The sequence below is a fragment of the Erpetoichthys calabaricus genome, chromosome 4 (genome assembly GCF_900747795.2).
Source record: "Erpetoichthys calabaricus chromosome 4, fErpCal1.3, whole genome shotgun sequence".
Classification (NCBI taxonomy): domain Eukaryota; kingdom Metazoa; phylum Chordata; class Cladistia; order Polypteriformes; family Polypteridae; genus Erpetoichthys; species Erpetoichthys calabaricus.
The window spans coordinates 90,808,310-90,820,331 of record NC_041397.2 but is presented as its reverse complement, the minus strand read 5'-3'; positions in this window follow the sequence as shown (position 1 = coordinate 90,820,331).

Sequence of the window (12,022 nt, the reverse complement as noted above, 5' to 3'; positions counted from 1 at the left end):
CGTTGCTTCGTACCGCAAGCCGGAAGTAGTAAGTCTGTGATAAGTGGAATACCGCTACGCTTTGCACTCACGGGACGGAAGGACAATCTCGACCGCTTTTATATAGTGTCTTGATGATTGATATTCATTATATTATATTCATTGCTTATATAGGAGCCTTACAGTGTGAGATTTATTCCTTTTGTCCCGACCCTTGGCATCTCTTGTTAGTAACCAGTTCGTCAATATCAGGCTTGAAATCTTGGCAGCTGCAACTTTTGTGAGGGATGAAAGGTGCTCAACGGTAAGTCTTGAGCAATGAGGGGTTTTGGTAGCTTTCATTAACAAAAACAACTGCTCACAAAGGTAAGTGCTTCCGAACATTGACACTACTCTCAATGCCAACTTACGGATCTGCACATACGAGGGTGGCAGGTAAGCATACAAGCCTGGCACACCAACTTCATTGTATTTTGCCTTCAGAATAGAATCTGATTGCACTTCAATCATTTCCATTTGGATATTCTCAGGTGCATTCTCAGCGTTGTAAGAGAACAGCGCAATGCCCTGTTTGTGTGAACTGAAATCACGAAAATGCTCACTGAATTCATTGCTCAGTAATTCAAGTTGGAAAACAAATCCTCCAAAAATCAAATTTTACTTTACTAAGTTTACTTCAAAGTTTATATTGTAAAATAAGCCGATATGCAAAAAGCCACCTGACCTACAATAATTTTACAAACTCATAATCACAAAAATATGTTAATAAACAACTCACCAACTTCTCGCGTCCACTTCAGATCTTCAGCTGTAGTCTGCACTAACTGTTCGTTACAATACTAGCACAAAATTACATGAAACTAGAGCAAAAAAAACATGAAAATATGCAGGCTATTACTACTCGTGATGGTCAGTTCTGCCCAATGGCCAGTCTCAGCAGCCCAATCAGTAGTGTAGCCTTAGCAGGGGCGGCTCTAGGCTCGTGGCGGCCCTGGGCAGAGAAAGAATCAGTGGCCCCTTCGCCCGCCGATGTCAATATGGTATCTTATGCACGGCGGTTGGCCACATCCGTTGCAGACACTGCATAGCTGCCTCGTGCTCATGACACGCTTCTATATACGCGTGTCCGTAACTTGAAAACCAAGTGGTAGCCCATGGTATTCTCATTACGGCAGAACGTTATAGTACTACATATAGCTTACTGCTCCGACTCTGGCAACATTTGTAAATACAGAGTACTAATTAACAAGAAACAGAATGTTTTTTCGGCCACATTGCCGTCAGCTGTATCGTTATTTTCTCTTTCTGTTTTATATTCAATATATATTGGCGTGGTGGCCCCTGGGATTTGGCGGCACTGTGCAGGTGCACAGTTTGCACATGCCTAAGGCCACCCCTGCTGCAGCCTAGCACTTAAGTTGTGACGCTGTGGCTCATTAACTTTGGTCAAGGCTCGTTGCTATACTAACAGATGACATTTCCGGTACCGTAATGCCATGGGAAACGCGCTTTCGTCAGAAGGCAGAAGTAAGAAAAGTCAATAAGTAACACCGAAGATGCAGAATGATTCAATCACAAATGATAGTAATCATTTTGTACAAGTTGAGTGCTAACTAGGATCTGTCATGCGGGCCGCACAGATTTCTGTTGCAGGCCGCATGCGGCCCGGGGGCCGCGTGTTTGACATGCCTGCTTTATGGCAGGTCTTTGATCCACTAAATCCTCATAAATCTGTTTAAATTTTAGGCTCAAGTGTTGAGGTCAAAACATTGTGCTAGCCCATATATGATACATGTACATCCACATTTCTTTTTAAATTCCTTTCTTCAACTTTAGACATACTGAGTTTCAATTTTGCTGTATATATTACACTGTATAATAAGCGATGAATAACAGCTTTTTGTAATATACTTATACAAATATTATACTGCATTTTTATAAAATATATGTTGGTCTTTCAAGATATTTTGCAATTATGTGCTTTGAAATGACACACACTAGTCTTTTTAGGATGGCTTCCACAGGCATACTTAGCCCGCTTGTCATTGATTACAGTGTCCTTGTCACACAGGGGTCATTTTCATTCACATCCATGCTGGATATTTTCTGAGTAAGTGGCTTGCCATTGCTCAGATCACATGTTCATTTGTCATATTATCACTTCCTGTCACTTTTGAAAGAAAGTGTCTATTTGAAGAATGTGTTACCACAGGAAGGTTGAATTTGCATGATGAACTTGTGTAATTTTTTTCCCTTCTCCTCTACTAATCTCTTGTGTGGGCTGCGGTATGCAAGTGAGGTTTACAGAGATGCTCAAGAGAACATCTGTCAACATAGTCATCTGTCACACCTGTAAAGTAATAGAGCCTAAAGGGACATTAGTAAATGAAATGTTTCAGAATATATGTGGTAACTGTTGCTAAAAATGTGCCTCAAGCAAATAGAAGGTATTGATCATTGGGATACCTTAAACAGAGAATAACATTACTGATAAGCATTACTTAAACTCAGAACATTGAGGCAGATCAATAATCTAATTAAGGAGCTTCCCGGTATGTTTCTAAAACTAATATCTGCCTGTAAAATTCCTTGCATTAGCTCCTGAATAAAAGGGAAACAGCATTCTAAATTATATGCTGTTTCTGTACAAAATGAAAACCATGAAACTAAGGAGCAAATTTCAAAAATGTTTTCACTTATAGCCTAATGAGGCAATATGAGATACAGTATATCCAAGAATACTTAAGATCCATATTTGTTCTGACAAATCATATTTCTGGTAAGTTCAGCTGCTTCACCAAATAGGCAGGCACCTTTAAATTATGAATTTAAATTTAAATGTAAGATGAACCAGGAATGTATATACAGTAAAATTAAAACAAGTGAGCATTGTAAACAAAAAAGCATAATGTTTACTTTTCATATTATCTACTTGCATTTTTGCTGTCAAATAAACACAAATACATTATATTTATTTTCCACTTCAATTATACATCATGCAGTAATGATTGTTCTTAACTGGATTTCTGCCATGGTGGTTAACATTTGTCCCTCACAGCTTTAGGAGATTGGGTGCTAATCTCAGTCCAGACACTGTCTTTGTGGAGTTTACACATTCTTTGCACCTAAAAATATTCAAGTTACCTGATGCTGGTATATGAATATGAATTTTGAATACACAATGGGAGGTCTGAAAATCTCCTTATGAGAAGGGGCAAGATAAATTATTAGAACATTCTTGATTGTCATAGTTTCTGGTATTAATACATTTTTTGCCTACTTCAAATGATTGATGAGATATTTTTACTAGTTTTGATATTGATATTTTAATGAACATGGAAGAATTCTTATTGCAAGAACAATAATATCATTTCATCATGATATTACAGCTGCACAGACCCTTAAAATAGTAGTGTCTAATTACATTATTATAACTACATGTGCTGGTGATGGTTTTAATGTTTGATTGTATTCACAATGTAATGATTTTAATCCTGCGGTGGGCTGGCGCCCTGCCCGGGGTTTGTTTTCTGCCTTGCACCCTGTGTTGGCTGGGATTGGCTCCAGCAGACCCACGTGACCCTGTAGTTGGGATATAGCGGGTTGGGTAATGGATGGATGGATTATTTTAATCAGATGGTTTAACCACAGTACAGGTAACTCAATCTCTGCTATGCTTCGCAATTCCATGATTCTGATTGTAATGCATAAAGAAGGCAGCTTCACTAATAATGTGGTGAGAAATATCCATTCATCTATTTTCCCAATGTTCTTAAAATATCATAAACTATCCAGGTAGAATCAGGCCAAAGGCAGAAAACAGTCCTTATTGGAATAAAACCCGTTACATGCTGTAAGGTAGGACTATTGAAGTACTTTATTGATACATGAGTAAATAAAGAAATGAATTGTAAAACTGGGAGTTCTTGTAGTACTACTGAAGTAAACTAAAAACCACCCTGCACTACAGCTTTATTACTAATGTAATCCCTTTATTGTCCATCCATTAGAAAATTAGATAGGAAGTGTTGTCGATTTATTGTTTTTTTTTTTCATTAAATTTCAGAATACAGTTTTTTTTTGCTTTAAGGTACCTGCATGGGCACAGGCACAGAAAGGCAAACACCTAGCCACAAACATTCCTTAATCTTCAGAAAAATCAAGGAATTAATCAACAGAGCAAAACCATCTAAAAACTTTGGCTCTTTGAAAAATCATAATTATTTCTTATCTATATATATAATTCACTAAGCCAGAAGACAAGTAGCCAACCATGGAAAGCACGCCGGAAGGGGCATGGATTCACTAAACCGCCGACAAGTAAGACGCCAATGGCGCACGCAGGAAGGAGCCACACCCACCAACTCTTAGACCATTGGATACGACGAAAAAATCACAGCCACGCCCACCAACTCGGACGCGACGCCTCGAAAAACATGCCGTCATTTCTGTTTGTCTGTGGCACAGGCCACTTGCAGCTCTGAGCCACGTTGACTTTTCATTAGTCAACCTCAGTGGAATCTTGGTTCACACAGAGGCAGCGCCAGAGAGAGACAGAGGCACACACAGGCAGCGCGAGAGAGAGAGCCGCGCGCACACACAGGCAGCGACAGAGGCAGTGCCAGAGAGACAGAGGCACACACACACACACACACACACACACACACACAGAGGCAATGCCAGAGAGAGACAGAGGCATACACAGGCAGCGCGAGAGAGACAGCCGCGCACACACACACAGAGGCAACGCCAGAGAGAGACAAGCGCACACACAGGCAGCGTGCAAGAGAGAGCCACGCGTACACACACAGAGGCAGCGCGAGAGAGAGCCGCGCACACACACACAGAGGCAACGCCAGAGAGAGACAAGCGCACACACAGGCAGCGCGTGAGAGAGAGCCACGCACACACACAGAGGCAGCATGAGAGAGAGCCGCGCACACACACAGAGGCAACGCCAGAGAGAGACAAGCGCACACACAGGCAGTGCACGAGAGAGAGCCACGCACACACACAGAGGCAGCGCCACAGAGAGACAGAGGCACACACAGGCAGCGCAAGAGAGAGCCGCACAATCCTTTAAAACTGAAGTTAAAACACAATGAAGGAAGCAGTCTTTAAAAACCAATAAGCCCTGTGCCTCTTTTTCATTAGCGTCTCACCTGCTTCAGGCCCAGCAACAGTCGAGACATTCTCTCTGCAGCTGACCTTCTCTGTGCCTGACTCCACTACTGTCAGTCGCCTGATTAAAAATGGCCTTTTGAAGGTGAGCTATGGACCCGCTATACCACAGGAACACATTGCCTTCGAGCCTGCTCTCGCTCACTCTAACGTACCGGCTTTCTCTCTCTCTCTCACTCGCTCACACACTGCACAGGGGGAGAAATGCCCGAAGCACGAGTCTACCCGGAAACCGTTTCAGCCACACTTCCACGCCCCTCGCTACACTGTGAGTGCGATGATTATTTATTTAAAAATGGGCTTTTGAAGGGGAGCTGTGGACCCGCTATACCACAGGATCACCTGTGACATTGCCTTCACATTGTTTTCCTTTTATTTATAATTCTGTTGAGCAGATCAGACACCCAGGCAAACTACACTGAATAATCAATAGCTGCAACTACTTTACCCGCCCCCGCCCCCACTCCTGCCCCCGAGTCGGTTTCGTCTGTGTTCAGCAGTGTTTGCCAAACTCAGTCCTGGTGAACCCCTGTGGCTACAGGGTTTTGTTCCAACCAGATTCCTAATCATTAATGCCGGTGAAACTTATCCGAGATAAGTCGGTTTTTCAAACGTAGCCGTGTAGCAGATTAGTCTAGCAAGATGTAATAATCCGAGATGAATGCGCGCCCTCACGCTGAGTGAAAAGCCAATATATATTGAGTCTACAAAACATGATCAGCAAGTCTTTGATAGGCTACAACAAAATGATGAAAGAACGGGCGCATTTTTTTCACACAAGCTGAATGGGTGGGTGTTAGTTAGTTAATTAGCAACTCGAAGGATTTCAAGATATAATATACACAAGAGGTAACACTGCAAAAGTGGCCCAAACCAGAAAAGACAGCTGGCAAAAAGTGGCTGACAAATTAAACGCGTATGCATTGTACTTACTGAAAGCAGTGTTACGGATTTTGCAAATGTTCATTTTTTTCCCTCTGCTTAAAAAACATTGAAAAAGCGGTGCGGATTGGTTTGCAGCGTGTAAAACAGTTTGTTTGTCGCGGATAATTTGCTATCCACACAGGGAGGAACCGCGAAGCGAACCCGCAATCTTCCACTGTCTCCTTACTGCAAAGCATCCGTACTACTACAGCGCCACATGGCAGTTAAAGAATGCACCGGGCCACATGTTCATTTTTTCCCCTGTGCTTAAAAGACATTAAAAAACTGTTTCTCAACTGTGACTCCGGAACAACTCAGTACGCGAAATGCGGCCAGAATCGCAAACAACAATGAAAACTCTACGTGACTCACAGGTAGTGATGGGCCGCTCGATACTCAGGTTTCGACACTATGTCGAGCTTTCGAAGCACTGCAGATTCTAATACTGATCGAATAATGACATCTGTGATTTAAGGATTTCACATTTTCTTTCTCAAATGTGCTTACCTATATCATGGCAAAGTACAGGGATAAATCTTTATTTTCTGTCTACTCCGTTTTAATTATGACAGAGCAAAGAATACATTTAAGGCTATTAAATGTGATCTCAAGAAAAGATTAGGGTTAATTATAATACTAATAACAGGAGCGATTATAATGATACAGTGCAAAAGTAAATACTAATTGAAAGAGCCGGGAATGCACAAGGTGAGGCGTCTTATTTTGTTTAACTCTTGCTATCGTATAGTGCATTCTGCCTGTCGGCGTTAGTTATATTTATATTTTTTAGACATCACACACTACAAGCTGCTGACGAACCATTCTCTTCGTTGTCAGTCTGTAGCTACGAAAAAATAAAAGCAATACAACTTTTAACAGACGTCATTGAAGTATATCATAAGTTTCTGTAACGTTAATGAAAATGGCCAGGAGGTGTCACGAGAGAGGTAAGTGTCAAATGCTTCGAAGCTTCGATACGATTTCCGACACAATTGCTTCAAACGTGTTGATGCTTCGCGAGGCTTCACCCCGCCCATCACTACTCACAAGTTACTGAACGAGAAATCAGCAGACTAGCATGACGGATGGGGCGTAATGGGCGTCCTTCCCCTCTCCTCCGGATTTTTCAAATGTTAATTTTTTCCCTGTGCTTAAAAATCATTAAAAAAGCGGCCTGATTATGCGGCGTATGGTACGCCGCGGGTTGGCTAGTAAATAATAATTAAATACCACAGACATTTTAAATAGGGTAATAAAGGATGCCTGAAAAGGTAACGCAAAATCAAAGAAAGCCAAATCCACAATCTAGAAATCAGAAATCAAAGAACAGAATAAGAGAAAACAAAAAATCAGTCAAATCCACTAAAAAGGTACTTATAATGACCCTAACCACAAAATGTAAAGCCACTCTGGTGGATCTGATCCTCTGCCTGGATTATAAAGGGAGTGAATGGTGGTCCCGCTGAACATTATGGTAGCCCTGCATTACATTATTAACACAACAAATAAACAAAGCAATATTCAATTGTGATGACTAGGGTTCCTGCAGATGACATGTCCCACTTAAACCAATGTCATCAAGTGTCATGAGTATGAGCCAGTGCAATAAGGACTTAAACCAGCAAAGGTTGGTGTAAAAGGGCATAGCGCTTTTAGTAAAGCAGTCTAAACACTGTTCAAACTGCACAGTGTGGTTCATCAATAAATAATCCATGAAAACAGAGTGTATATAGAGGTTAAAATCCCAAAGAATAAATGAATCCAAAAAGCAGTTAAAAATCAGTTTAAAACAAAGTCAGGATCTGGCTTTGCTAAAAATGTGTGCTCCAGAGCATTCTTCTAATTTAACATCTCTGTAGCTGACCTTATTAGGTCTGCTCAGCTGCTGAAGACGTCCTCAAGCAAGTGAACTCAACATTTTCACTGTCTTGTGCACCACCACCAACCCACAGCATCCAGGGATAATTAATGAACTGCTACCATTCATCCACTACTGTTCCTTCAATGTCCATGGTACCTCACGGAGCAGGTCATTGCTCCTGCTCCACTTTGATGTACAGCAGGGAGTGACCCCACCTTCTGGAGCATCACTGCTCCGCTTAGGGTAAATGTCAAGACTGTGTATAGTTTTCTCACTGTAAATGTATTGTAGTGACCTTTGTTGGTACTGAAAATAAAACACAGCAGTCTGAAATGTAGACAAACAAGGGAAGAACTTTTTTATGAAGGAGTGAGATTTGTGAAGTAAGGATTGTACAAAAGAGAACAGGTTAAAAGAAAAAAAATATTGTGACCTATGTGTATCACTCAGTCTCTTTCTCCTGTGCATGACATATCGTCTAAATCACTTGTTGTCAATTCCATTTATCTCAATTATTAGTTATCCTACTAGTTAGAGCATTATTATCTATATATATAAAATTCACTAAGCAGCCGACCATGGCACGCAAGACAGAGACCATGGGATACGCACAACAGAGCCACGCCTGCCAACTCACAGAGCCCCGCCCACCAACTCTAAGACCATGGGTTACGCACGACACAGCCCTGCACAACTCTAACCCTCCTCCCGCGTCATGGGATACGCACGACCGCGTCCACCCTTGCAAACTGTTTTACACGCTGCATACAGCGATTCTCATCCGCAACAAACATGCTTCTTCTTAGATGGTCCTGCAGGAACAGGGAAAACCTTTGTCTACAAAAACCTGATTCATACCATACTAAGAGCATAGTGTTTTTGTTGGCTTGCCTGCCCGCCCGCCCACCCGCCTGACTGTTACCAGCATTCACCGCAATGTACTGGAGTGTAAAACTATCGCAGCTGCTACCTCACAAACTGTTCTTATTCCACAGATTTCCCTGACCCCATCAGATTCAAATTTGCCTTTTACTTTTACATGCAGACCATTTCCTGTTAGATTAAAATTTGCAATGACAATTAATAAGGCACAGGGTCAAACTTTCAAAAAGACATGCCTCTATCTGCCAACTCTAAGACCATGGGATACGCACGACAGAGCCCCGCCCGCAACTCTAACCCTCCTCCCACGTCCACCCTCGATCTCGAGGCATGCACACTGCCTGCTCATGTGCCTGCACGCAACACCTCACCAAACACCGCCTCAGTCGCTTTCGTCTCTGCTACAGTCCACATGCACCTCTGAGCCACGTTGACGTTTCATTGTTCTTTTTGGTTCCGGCTGCTTTTCTATATATAATCCACCAAGTCGCCCAACCATGGAATACGAACGACAGAGCCCCACCCGCCATCTCTAACCCTCCTCCCGCGTCATGGGGAACGCACGACAGAGCCCCACCCGCCAACTCTAACCCTCCTCCCACGTCCACCCTCGCTCTCGAGGCACTGCTTGCTCATGTGCCCGAACCCAACACCTCACCAAACACATCCTCACTCGCTTTGGTCTGTGCTACAGTATGGCGACATCGACTTCTCAACTGTCACTCTGGAACAACTCAGCACGCAAGCTATATTAAGCGTCACCAACGAAGACTCGCTACACCTTAATGAACAAGTGCTGAAACTTATCCCTACCGATGAAGTGACTTTCACCAGCGTTGACTCCATCGTCACAGACGATCCTGCAGATCAACTTTCATTCCCCGAAGAATTTCTTAATAGTCTTACTTCCACTGGCATGCCTCCGCATAAAGTCAAAATTAAAATTGGTTCAGTCATCATGCTTCTCAGAAACCTCCTGCCAGCAAAAGGTCTTTGTAATGGCACTAGACTTTCTGTTACCAGCATTCACCGCAATGTACTGGAGTTTAAGACTATCACAGCTGCTACCTCACAAACTGTTCTTATTCCCCGGATATCCCTGACCCCATCAGATTCAAATTTGCCTTTAACTTTTACACGCAGACAATTTCCTGTTAGATTGGCCTTTGCAATGACAATTAATAAGGCACAGGGCCAAACTTTCAAAAAGATATGCCTGTATCTGTCAAAACCAGTTTTCAGTCACGGACAATTGTATGTTGCTCTCTCCAGAGTTCCATCTTTTCATTCACTCACAGTCGTATCCTCAAACCCACCCCATTTGGACAACTGCGTCTTTCAGGAAGTGTTCACCCATCAATAAATAATTACATGGCGTATGCTACGCCAAGGGTTCGGCTAGTTGACAAATAAAAAGCACAGGTCAACTGATTTTCTTTTTTTGATAACATCACCAAACTTCAATCAAATCAGTCAAAGCATTTTTAGTCTTTTTGTTGTTCAGGATACTTCCCTTTCTTCACACATCCATTCACTCTGTTGGTCAGTGGCAGTGTTCTGCTGGTGGCATTCATTTGCCTAAACTGGCAACCCCATTTCTCTGTGCTATCACTGGTCTGCACAGAGTCAAAAATAGGATGTGGTGCACTCACTACAGCATACAGAACCCTCTCTGTTCCAAAGTTTAAGTTCTTGGTGAGCACTCAGAGTTTTTTGAGTCCTGGGGCCTCATGTCTAAACGGTGCGTACACACAGAAATGTTGCGTACGAACGTTTCCACGCTCAAATCGTGATGTATAAAACCTAAACTTGGCGTAAAGCCACGCACATTTCCACGGTACATCATACCCTGGCGTACGCAATTTCTCCGCTCGGTTTTGCATACTGGCGGCACCCAGCGTCAAAGCAGTGCTACTGTTCCTGTGTGGTTACCCTTTCTTTCTTAGACCCACATTCCTGACGTGGCTTTATAAATACACTGAAATTAACTGCGTATTGTTTATTAGTGTAATGCATCTGATTGTAATTAACTTGTAGCAATATAATGGTCCAGGGAATAGCCATAGTATTCCAAATACCATAACTGCTTTGGCGTTGTTACTCTCACTGCATCTTCTTCTTCTTTCAGCTGCTCCCATTAAGGGTTGTCACAGCAGATCATCTTTTTCCATATTACTTTCACTTCACCACTCGGAGTATTTATATCACTGTATCTGAGTGGGGAATCACAGCAGCAGCTGATCGGAAAGAGAATTATTGGTATACAGTTTCAAGCACACGCTGCCTCAGCCACGGCAAAATGCGTCAAAGCCTTTCCTGTACGGACCTCACATTTCAGGAACAATTTCATCCCAAGAACTATAAACGCACTCAATCAAGTGTTCCTTGTAGAACTGTTTGTACTTATAAGTACAATTACCCCACTGTAAACTTGCACTACAGTTATAATATTGCACAACCTGCGCCACTTTATAAAGCGCATATGATGACAATATCATTTTTAAGATGAAATGCAGCAAAATATGTTGCTTATAGTATACAGATAAAACTTTAACTTCATTTAAATAATCGGTATTGTTAATAATTAAACATGTGAGGACACGGTGCCGCAGCGCTAGCTAGTTCACGGACAGCTCCTGCCTTGCGCTGTATTATTGTTGGTGCTGACGTGACACTGGAAGGATAGACGGATAGAATAATTAAACATGTACTACGAAGATATTTCAATGTTCCTTAAAAGTTTTGAAGAATCGGCGTTCTAAGCTTACAGATGGTTTAATGTCTATTACAGAGCTGATTGTGTGGCGATTGTGTATTTGGAGAAAGAAAAATAAGGAAGGAATTGGAGGTTAGTACGTTTGAAAGAGACAGTACTTCTGTAATAAATTATTTCATTGAAGGTCACGCACAGCACAGCAAGCCTCTTGCGTGAGATATAAACAATCACTGCGCCACCGTGTTCCCATGTTTAATAACATGCTTTCATTCCTATCATCATGAAAAAGATATCACGTATACATCTCAGTATTTTAATTATTCAGAGAGCTGTAATATCACGAATGTAATGGATTCTGTGTCCTGTCAGAGAAAGAGAAAGAACGGAAGCACATAGTGATTCACACACATAGAGCACATAGAAGATCAAACACAGAACAAAGCATTTAACGTGCTACTTTAGTTACGATGGGATTTGAG